General features: G+C 37.4%; 1 long non-coding RNA gene across 1 annotated transcript; it reads left to right on the top strand.

The window, feature by feature from the left end:
- Positions 1–502: 502 nt before the first annotated feature.
- Positions 503–4,175, top strand: LOC127158591 (uncharacterized). Its single transcript, XR_007826195.1, has 3 exons — positions 503–552; positions 3,632–3,715; positions 3,814–4,175. It is a non-coding gene; the product is annotated as an uncharacterized LOC127158591 (long non-coding RNA).
- Positions 4,176–15,032: the final 10,857 nt, after the last annotated feature.

Genomic DNA, 15,032 nt, shown 5'->3' on the forward strand with positions numbered 1-15,032 from the left:
ATGTAATAAAGTGACAGAGAACTGTCTTAAACAGACAGAGAGGTAAGTATGAGGTAGTTAGCAGACCAATGCTGCACAAAGTGATGTGTGTGTTTGTATATATGTGTATGAGTTCAAAAAGTGCATGGGGAGGAAGAGGGGAGTGGGGGCAGAGCTGGAAGAGAGTTGAGCTTCCTGACAGCCTGATGGATAAAGCTGTCTTTCAGTCTGCTGGTTCTGGCCTGGAGACTCTGCAGCCTCCTCCCTGAAGGCAGCAGGCTGAATATAAATCATGTATATGTATAAATATAATTATATATATATATATATATATATATGTATATTAAACAATAGAAGTCTATGTAATGTCCTCATTTAGATAACTAAGTAAACGTGTGTGTGTGTGTGTAAGAAAGAGAGAGAGAGAGAGAGAATGTGTTTGTTAGAAATTGAGAGACTAAACGAATCTCTGTTACCCTGCAGACCGTATATGGATGCTGTGGTTGCCTTGCTTACACTGATGCTGGATACAGGATTACCCTGCTTCCGCGGTCAAACCATCAAACTGCTCAAGTGAGTTTAGAGCAACTAATGTCAAGCAGAAGGGAAATTGAAAATAAAGTATTAAAATAATAAGTATTAAAATAAAGAAAAAATATTTCATTCTTCTCTGAAAATATATTTGATTTATAGTAGAAAAGGTGTACGTTTTGAAAAATCTGACTGTAAAGCATTGTATTTATTTGAATGTTTTGCTTAAATTGATTATTATTTAGTGTTTTTAATGTGCTTTATGTTTTGAAAACTCAAGCTATGGAATTAAATTTTATATATGTATATATAATTTAATATATACATGTGTGTGTGTGTATATATATACAGACGTGGACAAAATTGTTGGTACCCTTCGGTCAATGAAAGAAAAACTCACAATGGTCACAGAAATAACTTTAATCTGACAAAAGTAATAATAAATAAAAATTCTATGAATGTTAACCAATGAAAGTCAGACATTGCTTTTCAACCATGCTTCAACGGAATTATTTAAAAAAATAAACTCATGAAACAGGCCTAGACAAAAATGATGGTACCCCTAACTTAATATTTTGTTGCACAACTTTTTGAGGCAATCACTGCAATCAAACAATTCCTGTAACTGTCAATGAGACTTCTGCACCTCTCAGCAGGTATTTTGGCCCACTCCTCATGAGCAAACTGCTCCAGTTGTTTCTGGTTTGAAGGGCGCCTTTTCCAGACGGCATGTTTCAGCTCCTTCCAAAGATGCTCAATAGGATTGAGGTCAGGGCTCATAGAAGGCCACTTTAGAATAGTCCAATGTTTTCCTCTTAGCCATTCTTGGGTGTTTTTAGCTGTGTTTTGGGTCATTGTCCCGTTTCAAGACCCATGACCTGCGACTGAGACCAAGCTTTCTGACACTGGCCAGCACATTTCTCTCTAGAATTCCTTGATAGTCTTGAGATTTCATTGTACCCTGCACAGATTCAAGACACCCTGTGCCAGATGCAGCAAAGCAGCCCCAGAACATAACAGAGCCTCCTCCATGTTTCACAGTAGGAACAGTGTTCTTTTCTTGATATGCTTCATTTTTCCGTCTGTGAACATAGAGCTGATGTGCCATGGCAAAAAGTTCAATTTTTGTCTCATCTGTCCATAGGACATTCTCCCAGAAGCTTTGTGGCTTGTCAACATGTAGTTTGGCATATTCCAGGCTGGCTTTTTTAGATTTGTTTTCAACAATGGTGTCCTCCTTGGTCGTCTCCCATGTAGTCCACTTTGGCTCAAACAACGACGGATGGTGCGATCTGACACTGATGTTCCTTGAGCATGAAGTTCACCTTGGATCTCTTTAGAAGTCTTTCTGGGCTCTTTTGTTACCAATCAGATTATCCGTCTCTTTGATTTGTCATCAATTTTCCTCCTGCGGCCACGTCCAGGGAGGTTGGCTACAGTCCCATGGATCTTAAATTTCTGAATAATATGTGCAACTGTAGTCACAGGAACATCTAGCTGCTTGGAGATGGTCTTATAGCCTTTACCTTTAACATGCTTGTCTATAATTTTCTTTCTAATCTCCTGAGACAACTCTTTCCTTCGCTTCCTCTGGTCCATGTTGAGTGTGGTACACACCATGTCACCAAACAACACAGTGACTACCTGGAGCCCTATATATAGGCCCACTGACTGATTACAAGATTGTAGACACCTGTGATGCTAATTAGTGGACACACCTTGAATTAACACGTCCCTTTGGTCACATTATTTTCAGTCTTTTCTAGGGGTACCATCATTTTTGTCTAGGCCTGTTTCATGAGTTTATTTTTTTAAATAATTCCATTGAAGCATGGTTGAAAAGCAATGTCTGACTTTCATTGGTTAACATTCATAGAATTTTTATGTATTATTACTTTTGTCAGATTAAAGTTATTTCTGTGACCGTTGTGAGTTTTTCTTTCATTGACCGAAGGGTACCAACAATTTTGTCCACGTCTGTATATACTGCTCAAAAGTTTGGGATCAGTAAGACTTTGGGACTAAGAATGCTTTTTTTTAAAGAAGTCTCTTATGCTCATCAAGGCTGTACAATGTTATTACAATATGAAAATGTTTTTTATTTTAATATACTATAAAATATAATTTATTCCTGTGATGCAAAGCTGAATTTTCATTAGCTGTTACTCCAGTCTTAAGTGTCAAATGATCCTTCAGAAATCATTCTAATATGCAGAATTATTATTAGAATTATCAATGTTGGAAACAGTCATGCTGCCAATTATTTTTTTGGAACCTGTGATTTTTGGAACTTTTTTTTTCTTTTTTTTTTTCAGGATTCTTTGAGTAACAAGTTAAAAAGAACAGCAATTATTCAAATGATAAATCTTTCCTAACAATGTAAATCTATGCAATGTAAGTCTATGCTATATGTACTGACCCCACACTTTTGAACAGTACTGTATATAGTTAGAAAAAGATTTCTATTTTAAATAAATGCTGTTTTTTAACTTGTTTAAAATCATCAAAAATCGTACTGATCCCAAACTTGTGTCTGCCAGTATACAGTATATAATCAGTGTTTTTAATCAGACATTTCTAACATTAATGTTAGACATTTTATTAAACATCAAATTGACAGATTTTATATAGCCATTATTGTTAATTTTTGTATTATCCATTTTGTTATTTATTTAATAATTTCTTAGTTTGTAGAGATAACATTAAATTATTGTATGCAATTCATTTTTATTATTATTATTATTATTATTATTATTATTATTATTATGTTTTTATTTTATTTTATTTTTTGTACTTGAGCCTTTGCTGATATGCTGTTAAATGATAGATACATTTAATTTATTACATTTACATTTATTCCTTTAGCAGACAAATTTATCCAAAGCAACTTACAAATGAGGAACAAAACAAGCAATTCATCATAAAGAGGCAAAGAAACATTAAAAGGCTGGCTGATAATACAAGGCTTCAGACATTTTTTAGCACATTACAAGCATGCTGATAGATGGATAGAAAGGTGATAGATAGATAGATAGATAGATAGATAGATAGATAGATAGATATAATTCATTAATTAACTAATAGTTTGGAGTTTATTGATTTGATTTGATGTTTGTTGTAGGCAGCGTTTTAACCCTGGAGTGAGTGAGAAGGAAGCAGCAGCTTTCATCATCAAAGTCATTCAGAACTGCTTCCTGAGCAGCAGGTGAGTGTCTCTCACACACATTAATGCATGTCATTTCTCGACATGTTTTAGTGTAAAACACTGTGCTTATAATATGACATGTTTTTCATTTGTTCCAGGAGCAAAACGTATGACATGATCCAGTACTATCAGAACCAGATTCCCTACTGAAGGCCAGAGAAACCTGTGTTTGTGTGTGTTTCTCTTACTCTCTTAATGCTAAATTGCACTGCTGTCTCGGTCTGGTGTGTTTGTGCACTTAATACACCTGAAATGTGTTTGCATGGATTTCTACGCACTGATATCAGCACTTATGAGGTGATTTCTGCACACGTCACACTGTCTGCTGCACGATGGGTTCAACTGTAAACATCACAAAATAACTTCTGTGCCATTTTGATTTGCATTTGATGTGATTTTGTTGTCAGTCTTAAATAATTTACAGGTAAATCATGTAGTTTTTAAACTACAACAGACCAGAGGTGACAAATGTACACATTAATGCACAAACTAAGAAAAACAGTATTTGGTTATGTTTATCACAATGTAATGAAGGAGAGATGCTTAAAGAGTTGAAGTGTTTGGTATTTCAAGACAGTGCTTTAAGCTCTGAATATTTATATATATGAATCACTGCTTGTTTTGCAGTATATGACTGTTTATTTATCAATTGATCGTACAGTGTGACTAATCTTTGTTCGCACATTTATATGCATCAATTTTCTGCCTATTCTGTTCGTTTAGATTATTTATTCTGTGTGATATTTAATAAATGTCTAAAATAGGTGCCTGTACCCTCTTGTAATGCTTATTTACTGACATTTTGTACACGTGATAATATTACATTTTAATGTAAAAATAAGTGAGTATACAATTTCAGTGCATTCGGTATCAAACTCATTTGAGTTCCACAATCACTTGTTGTAATTAGTCAATGTGATCTTAAAATTTGAGACTTTAAATTTCAAAGTTCAGCACATTCGGTGTCAGTAGATTATCTGTTGTTTTATGTAATCACTGGAATTCATTCTTAAATGGTTCACCAAAAATTAACCAAAAATGAAAATTAGCCCATAATTTACTCCAGACATCCTATGACTTCCTTCTTTCAGGCGAATCCAAATAAAAACCATCCTGGCATTCCCAAGCTTTATCATTGCATGGGCTGGTGTTTCTCTTCATCGGTAAAGTAAAAAGTGTAAAGTATAAAAAGTGCCTCACATGGCTCTGGTGGGTGAATAAAGGCCTCCTGTAGCGAATCGATGTGTATTTGTAAGGAAAATATTCATTTCTAAAACGTAATAATCACTTTAATCTATCTTGCGTTAGCTGGTCGTACCTGGAAACCGCTTCGAGCGGACGATGTAGGACGTCGATGTTACGCTGGTGAGTCTTGTGAAAACCTGGTGAAAACCAACATTTATAGGAGCAAAAGAAGTTTTCTTACTTTAGTAAAGGAAAACCAGTCTCCTCTTGGTTTATAACGAAATCCTCCGACATTTTCCTTTATAAATCCTCGTTTTGAACTTCTAATTCATGACCGTTGTGTTGTTTTGATCTCTCCACTGGAACATGATCTTTACTTAATATCCTAATGATTTTTGGCATAAAAGAACAATTGATTCATTTTGACCCATATAATGTGTTGTTGGCCATTACGACATATACAGCCGTGCTGCTTATGACGTTTTGTGGTCCAGGGTCACAAATATCATTAAAGTATTGCTCATTATTAATATATTTTTAAAATGCTGTTTTTTTTTCTTTCAGTTTTTCCTTGAACAGTAATCTAAATTTACAAGCGAGAGCATGTCATGCACACAACACTCATGTCTTTTCCTGTTAAACTCAATAGTTAATAATCCAGTGAAATTATACACTAGAGAAAATAGTATTACTTTTCTCTATTTCATGTTTTGTTTGCCATTGCATTTTGTTTACTATTACACTTTAGTTCAAACCATTAGAAGGCAGTACACTGTAAAAAACAATTTGTTGAGTCAACTTAAAATAAGTTGTAACCTGGCTGCCTTAAAATTTTAAGTTCAGTCAACTCAAAAAAAGTTTATTCAACTTTAAATGTAAAATTATACTAAGTGACAACTTAGATATTTGAGTTGAATCAACTTAAAAATTTAAGGCAGCTGGGTTACTTACTGTTACATCTGTTAAGTTTAGCAAACACAAATATCTAAGTTGTTACTTAGTACAACTTAACATTTCAAGTTGACTAAACTTATTTTAGTTGATTGAACTTAAAATTTTAAGGCAGCAGGGTAACAAATTATTTTAAGCTCACTCAACAAATTGTGCTTTTTATTTTTTTACAGTGTATATTAAACTGGAAGCATTTACTTTTTAGTAGTTTTAGAAGCACAGTTGTTACTTAAGCTACTGCATTTGTAGCTTGTTTGACCTCAGGCAGTGATGAGTAATTTTCATTATATATTTACAGGGAATGTTTAGCATTAATCTCTGTCTAATCTAATACAAAGTGTTCTGAAAATAAATTATTCAGTGAAGCAAAAGAATGATTCATATTCTTTAGCTTTGAAAAAGAGCGTACACTCACATAAAGGTGCTTTAAAAGGTTCTTCACAGCGATGCCATAGAAGAACCACAAAGAACTATTCAGTCAAAGGTTCTTTAAAGAACCATCTCTTTCTTACCTTTTTATAATCTGAAGAACCTTCTTTTGCCACGAAGAACATTTTGTGAAACAGAAAAATTCTTCAGATGTTAAAGGTTCTTTATAGAACCATTTAGACAAAAAAGGTTCTTCTATGGCATCGTGAAGCACCTTTATTTTTAAGAGCATAAAGAACAGAGTGTAGCATGTTTACAGAAGTTCCCCTCCTTCTGACATCAGGGTAAAGGGTTCAGCTGGCAGAAGTTGGGTTTTTCTGTGTGCTGAAGTGGTTCAGGTTTAATAACCCTGATTCAAGAATTTCACAAATATCGATCGTGACCATACAATAGCTCAACAACAAATGGAGAAAACAATATATTTACTGTGTAGAACACTGTTGGAATGATACAACTAATCAACTACAAAGTTGTGATTGGTAATGGGCTATTCTGTCTCTTTTGGCTTGCTCCCTTTTATCTGATCGCCACAACGACCGATTTGGCGCTTGTTTCACACCGGATGCACTTCCTGCCACACCCCAACACTGAGAGTGTTGCACTAACTCATACAACCCCAGTTCTGGGACACACTCACTCACTATGGCCAATTTTACTTTATCCAATTCACCAGTACTACATGTCTTTAGATTGTCGGGGACCATCTTGCTTTGAAGCAACATTGCTACCCACTGAGCCACCATGCCTCCCTGTAGGCTATTAAAGGGTTAGTTCACCCAAAAATTTAACCATGAGCACAAGCTAGATTTAAAGTGATTTATTACGTTTTGAATATGGATATTTTTCTTACAAAAACACATCAATTCACTACAGGAGGTCTTTATTCACCCCATGGAGCCATTTGAGGTTCTTTTTTTATGGATGGATGCACTTTATTGGACCTGTTTGACTTGTTTTGCTTTGAAACACCCACCTTTTGCCATAATAAAGCTTAAAAGAGCCAGAACATTTTTTTAAAAAGTAGAAGTCCACTTCCAGAACAACAATTCACAAATAATTTACTCACCCCCTTGTCATCCAAGATGTTCATGTCTTTCTGTCTTCAGTCGTGAAGAAATTATGGTTTTTGAGTAAAACATTTCAGGATTTTTTTCCATATAATGGACTTCATTGGTGCCCCGAATTTGAACTTCCAAAATGTAGTTTAAATGCAGCTTCAAAGGGCTCTAAACAATCCCAGCCGAGGAAGAAGGGTCTTATCTAGCGAAACAATCTGGCATTTTTTTTGGAAAATAAAAATTTGTATACTTTTTAAGCACAAAAGCTTGTTTAGCACAGGCTCTGGGATGCACGTCCATGACGCTATGTTCTATTGAATCACATAAGATGAACAAATGACTCAAAATCCGAAGACTCAAAACGGGTGAACTAATGCTGAAATGTTTTCCTCAAAAAACATAATTTCTTTACAACTGAGGAAAGAAAGACATAAATATCTTGGATGACAAGGGGGTGAGTACATTATCTGTAAATTGTTGTTCTGGAAGTGGACTTCTCCTTTAATACAACTCATATATGCCTATTTTAATATAAGCCATATACGCCTATGATGGCTTTTGGGTGAACTATCCCTTTAAGAATCTATTATGATTTTAATTGGATGAAAAGTGGAGAAACTAGATTGATATTAAAGTTATTCTGAAATAAAACAAGAACTGGTAAAATTGTTGTGTTTTTATTTACTTGTGTGTATGTGTGATGCTTTGATGCAGTCGAGGTGGCAGTAATCATTTGCGTGTCACATACTCTGACAGAACTCGTGGAAACAGACATCAGAAACTAGAAACTGAAATAGGCAAGGAGAAGATCTTTTAGCTTGTTTGCTCTGAGAACATGCAATGTTGTCTTACATTTATCTGAGATGGAATAAGTTCCATTCTTGGGCCGTTTGAGATTGAACTGTTGAATCAAAATGGAGTCTTGTTGCTCAGATGGCAGATGACCACAAACCAAATGTATAAAAAATACTGTGGTAGTCAGTGTCTAGTTTGGTACCAACACTGATCAAAATGTCTTCTTTGGTGTTCTACAGCTCAAAAAAAAAAAAAAAAAACCCTCATAAAGGTTTGTAACAAGTGGAGGGTGAGTCCCTTTAATTGTCTTGATCAAATCCCTAAACAGACTGAACCAAAAGGTCCCAGTGCTGCAGAACCTTGAATGACCAAATGCTCATGTTTTCTCATACTTTCCTACAGGTTTGTGAAGATGGAAGACTCCTGAGATAATAAACCAAAGCCAGGCCTGCCTCGTTATTACATTATAAGGTAACTATGATTTCTTCAACAGTATTTCAATAACTTTAATGAATATTTTGCCACATAATGTGTATCTCATCATGTGTGAGGTGAGTTTGCCTCGTTAAGATAAATTAAATGTTAATGTGTACAGTATGTAATTTGTTTATCAAAAGCTGTTTGTAAAAATTATGGCATTATGCTTGTGCCTAAAAAAAAACCCCTGCTGCTTTGTACAATCGTCTACATCTGCTGTTATAGCTGTTGTTTAATTTGCATCATCACAAAGCAGCTCTGACCACCATCATGTATCACTTTTCACTGTCTGCAGTAAGATTCAAACCACTATCCAACAAAATCTGACATTATGGATACAATCTTCCACAAAGAGTGTAACAAAACAGTTTAGTACCAAGCACAATATGACTCAATACAGGTGTCCTATTATAATAAAACTGTTCTACAGGTCTGTTTATGTGTTCCCCTAAGATCCCAGTACAAACGCATCCCCATTCCAGCCCAGTTTCGCTAACCAAGGTCATGGTCAGGTTTATTTACAGTATACAGCACCTTAAAAGAAACAGATCTGTTAATGCCACATATTTTACCTTCCCTGTTCTTTTGTTAAACTTCATTTATTTATTTATTTATTTTTGTCAAATCCCTGATGAAAAAAAACAGCTAAAACCAGTCTAAGATAGTTTGTTGGTCTTAGATGCTTTAAGCTGGAAGTAGCTGGTTTTAGCTGGTCTCTCAGCCTGATCAGCTAAGACCAGCCTGGCCAGCTAAAGAAGTGGCCAAAACCCCTCTAAAAGCCTGTTCTCCTAAGATCCCAGTACAAACGCATCCCCATTCCAGCCCAGTTTCGCTAACCAAGGTCATGGTCAGTCCATACTGACCATGCAAGTCCATACTGCCAAATCCTCATACTTCCACATCAAGATCAACAATGATCCAGACACACGTAACCTCTCCAAAACATTCAATTCGCTCCTCTGCCCTCCCGCACCACCTCCCACCACTTCTATAACAGCCGACGATTTCGCCACATTCTTTACTGACAAAACTACAACTATCAGCAGCCAGTTCTTGGCTCCACACGTACAGGAACTAATACCGACAACATCCACAGCTAACACCCCACTCTTCTCCTTCTGTCCCCTCTCTGAGGCAGAAGTATCCAAACTTCTCCTCTCCAGCCATCCTACAACATGCCCACTAGATCCTATCCCCTCTCACCTTCTCCAAGCAATCTCTCCTACACTCTTACCAGCACTTACTCACATCAACAACAACAACACATCTCTCCTCACAGGCACTTTCCCCACTGCATTCAAGCAGGCTCGGGTAACCCCACTGCTCAAAAAACCTACATTAAACACTTCACTTATAGATAACTATAGACCGATCTCTCTACTTCCATTCATAGCAAAAACACTTGAACGAGTCGTTTTTAACCAGCTATCACTGTTTGGATGCTAACCAGTCAGGGTTCAGGAGTGGACCTTAAAATGAAACTGCTCTACTGTCAGTCACCGAAGCCTTGCGGATTGCAAAAGCTGATTCCAGATCATCAGTACTCATTTTGCTGGATCTTTCTGCTGCTTTTGACACAGTCAATCATCAGATCCTCCTGTCCACCCTCTCATCACTGGGTATAACAGGTGTAGCGTCTGCTTAGGATCATTGATGATCGTTTAGGATTTACATTGTAGAGAACCTTTTAGCCTTCTGACATTTGCATATAAATTACAGACCTGGCCTCACGTTCTACATTTATATGGGTGTTTAATGGTCTATGGTTCCCTCCTCACTCTCACGAAGATGCTAAGCAGATCAACTCTTGTCTCCCCATTGGACTTCAAAGGCATTCCATAAGGGGGGCAATCACCAGCACCAAGCACCTCAGCTCCTTGGTGGCTGGCAGACTATTCCCAATACACATAACGCACACACACAGAAACCTTTTTCTTTATTTAGACTATATTTAACCAGCTATAAATGTACTTGGTATATGCATGTGTTGCTTGTATGATTCTATGCTATATTAGCCCAGTTACCCCTTGTTATTGGTACTAGTTAATCTCTAAATGTGTATTTTTTGATGTATGAATGTATCTCTGGTTTAATACCTTCTAGATGTTTCATTCTTGGTATGATCTGCACTTTATTTTCTGAACAATGGTGTACACCATGTGATTAGAAAATGCATCGTACTGTTTGTACTATATTGTGGGTAAAACTGCATCAATTCCCCAGGCCAGCAATAAACATGCAAATGGGCCATAAATGGAGACAAAGAGAAGTTCTCCCGCTCAGCAATACAAACGTTGTTACAACAAAGCCAATGCAAGTAACCTTTACAACTATTTAGATGCGCGTTTTAAGTTGAGCCCCTGTTTAAGGTGATTTTGCTTCTCTGATGATTCTCATGTGGTCGCTGGTTAACTGATGCTAAATACTGCCATTCTTGCCTCTCTCTCTCTCTCTCTTTTCTCACTCTCTTTCTCTATGTATATGTACACGTGTTTTGCTTAGTTGTATGTTAACTGCAGTTCCATTTATTAAATTGCATATATTCACAATTGATCGTCTCCGTGTGCTGCTCACGATTTGAAGTCACTGAATATTTGATCTTGCTACATGCTACATTTTGAGTTTACTACAAGTTAAGTTACTGCTAGTACTAACTGAAGTAGGAAATTTATTCCTTCTTGGCCAGAAAGTAACCTTTCCTAGAATTGATTAATGATTATACTGTCTATTCGGTGGACGAACAGATCAAATAATTGTAACGTTAATTCTGCTACAGTTAATTCTAAGATCTGATTAAATATTCATAATTAATTATAACCAGTTATAATTAATCATAAATATTTTCCTTTTGAGCTAATTTGCTACACAGGGATTCCTCTTCGCTGGTTTGAATCCTGTCTCACTGGTAGGTCTTTCAGGGTGGCCTGGGGAGGGGAGGTATCCAAAGCACATCATCTGGTCACTGGGGTCCCTCAGGGATCAGTTCTTGGACCCCTCCTATTCTCCATTTACACTACATCACTGGGGCCCATCATACAGGCACATGGCTTCTCTTACCACTGCTATGCTGATGACACGCACCTCTATCTTTCATTTCAACCAGATGATCCAACAGTAGCTGCACGGATCTCAGGCTGCTTGGTGGACATCTCGGAGTGGATGAAAGAACATCACCTACAGCTCAACTTGGCAAAGACTGAGCTCCTTATTTTCCCTGCCACTCCGACTCTACAGCATGATTTCACCATCAACTTAGATACTTTAACAATTACCCCATCAAGTTCTGCCAGAAATCTTGGTGTTATCTTTGATGACCAGCTGACTTTCAAAGACCACATTGCTAAAACTGCTCGATCTTGCAAGTTTGCCCTACACAACATTAGAAAGATCAGGCCCTTTCTAACTGAGCAGGCCACACAACTTCTTGTCCAGGCCCTGGTCATCTCCAGGCTGGACTACTGCAATGCTCTTCTAGCCGGTCTTCCCTCATGCACAATCAAACCTTTACAAATGATTCAGAATGCAGCAGCACGACTGGTCTTCAACAAGCGCAAAAGGAATTCCCCTTCTGTCTTTTTTTTTTTTTTTTTTTTTCTTCTGACGTTGTGTCAATGATGTCAGTTCTGTGTTCACTGGATGTGGTTAACCTTCTCGAACATTCTTAGATGGCATGCGACCACGAATGGCTGATGTCATCCTGTGCCACGGCTCATAACGTTTAAACAGCAGTCAGTGTTTAATGTGTTTAATGCTGTGCTGTTCAACACTGTTTACAGGAAAATATACTGATTCAATTTCATTGCTGGTATGAATGTAAAAGGGAAGTGAAAGTGCGCATGACTGAAAATGCTTTCTCCTCATAATGGCTTTGCAGATTTTAGAGAGCTATAAGTTCGGCTGGTTGTGGGCGGAGACAAGAGCGCAGAAGTGGGCGGAGATCGGAGCCTATATAGTGTAGCCGCTTCAGTTGCGTCACTCATTTTGATCTGCGAGGGAGAGCAGCCTGGTGTGGGATAAATGCCTCTCATAGAATTTTATAAAAACCTAAAATATTTTACAGTACTTCCTAAATTCACTGAGGAGAAAGTTATGTCTGTACCCAAGAGATCCACACATGAAATAACCACCACAGGAAACTCAAGAGTTTGCCATTTAAGAATCCAGCAATGGTTTGCCCGTGTGAGAGAGGACCGAATGCTGGTTGCATCTGTGTGCCAGGTTATTGCTGCGGGGTGGCAGACTGGTTTGGCTATATCCAGCTTGGCTCAGATGTTCTCGGGTAGGTTCAGCTGGCTAGACTTGTGTTTGGCTGTGGGCCGAATTTATTGGAATGTACGCAAATTGATTCAGGAAATCAGTTTGGGTGTACACAGACTGATTCAGAAATTTGGAAGATCTCAATCGGCCCTGTACAGCTGCTCAGTAACTGAGCTGGGAGAAGTCATTACAGTCTAGAGACCTTACAGACCACTGACAATTGGTGTTGAGAAGTAGGATGAAAATCTCAGAACCCAAATTGATATTTAAATTGCTTTTAAATAAAACTTAAAGAAATTATGAAATTGTTGTTGTGAGTCTTTTATGTACTAAAGTGTGTTTGTGTGAGAGAGAGAGAGAGAGAGAGAGAGAGAGACTCTTCTCTGGTTCGGTTGAGTTACAGTTTTCGTCTCCATGTTGCATACTCTGACGGGAAACATATCAGAAACTACAGCCATTTCAGTTTCATAGACCTTCAACAGATGAGGAGAAGATCCTTTAGCTTGTTTACTCTGAGAACATGCAATGTCTTCTTACATTTATCTGAGATGGAGTTGTTTTCCAGTTGGATTTACAGAAAGTTACATTCTTGGTCTATTTGAGATTGAGCTCCATTTTGAAGCTTTTGAATCAAAATGGAGTACTGCTTTTTTCCTCTCCCCCTTCCTTTGACATCAGATCACCTGAGATCTTTGACTTTTAATTGGATGTTGCTCAGTTTGCCGGTGACCACAAACCAAATGTATAAAAAACCCACTGTGGTAGTCAATGTCTACTGTTAACCGTTTGATACCAACGCTCATCAAAATGTCGTCTTTGGTGTTCTAAAGCTAAAAAAAAAAAAAAAAACCCTCATAAAGGTTTGTAACAAGTGGAGGGTGAGTCCCTTTAATTGTCTTGATCAAATCCCTAAACAGACTGAACCAAAAGGTCCCAGTGCTGCAGAACCTTGAATGACCAAATGCTCATGTTTTCTCATACTTTCCTACAGGTTTGTGAAGATGGAAGACTCCTGAGATAATAAACCAAAGCCAGGCCTGCCTCGTTATTACATTATAAGGTAACTATGATTTCTTCAACAGTATTTCAATAACTTTAATGAATATTTTGCCACATAATGTGTATCTCATCATGTGTGAGGTGAGTTTGCCTCATTAAGATAAATTAAATGTTAATGTGTACAGTATGTAATTTGTTTATCAAAAGCTGTTTGTAAAAATTATGGCATTATGCTTGTGCCTAAAAAAAACCCCTGCTGCTTTGTACAATCGTCTACATCTGCTGTTATAGCTGTTGTTTAATTTGCATCATCACAAAGCAGCTCTGACCACCATCATGTATCACTTTTCACTGTCTGCAGTAAGATTCAAACCACTATCCAACAAAATCTGACATTATGGATACAATCTTCCACAAAGAGTGTAACAAAACAGTTTAGTACCAAGCACAATATGACTCAATACAGGTGTCCTATTATAATAAAACTGTTCTACAGGTCTGCTTATGTGTTCCCCTAAGATCCCAGTACAAACGCATCCCCATTCCAGCCCAGTTTCGCTAACCAAGGTCATGGTCAGGTTTATTTACAGTATACAGCACCTTAAAAGAAACAGATCTGTTAATGCCACATATTTTACCTTCCCTGTTCTTTTGTTAAACTTCATTTATTTATTTATTTATTTATTTATTTATTTATTTATTTTTGTCAAATCCCTGATGAAAAAAAAACAGCTAAAACCAGTCTAAGATAGTTTGTTGGTCTTAGATGCTTTAAGCTGGAAGTAGCTGGTTTTAGCTGGTCTCTCAGCCTGATCAGCTAAGACCAGCCTGGCCAGCTAAAGAAGTGGCCAAAACCCCTCTAAAAGCCTGTTCTCCTAAGATCCCAGTACAAACGCATCCCCATTCCAGCCCAGTTTCGCTAACCAAGGTCATGGTCAGTCCATACTGACCATGCAAGTCCATACTGCCAAATCCTCATACTTCCACATCAAGATCAACAATGATCCAGACACACGTAACCTCTCCAAAACATTCAATTCGCTCCTCTGCCCTCCCGCACCACCTCCCACCACTTCTATAACAGCCGACGATTTCGCCACATTCTTTACTGACAAAACTACAACTATCAGCAGCCAGTTCTTGGCTCCACACGTACAGGAACTAAT

The sequence above is a fragment of the Labeo rohita genome, unplaced genomic scaffold (genome assembly GCF_022985175.1).
Source record: "Labeo rohita strain BAU-BD-2019 unplaced genomic scaffold, IGBB_LRoh.1.0 scaffold_1587, whole genome shotgun sequence".
Taxonomy (NCBI): Eukaryota; Metazoa; Chordata; class Actinopteri; order Cypriniformes; family Cyprinidae; genus Labeo; species Labeo rohita.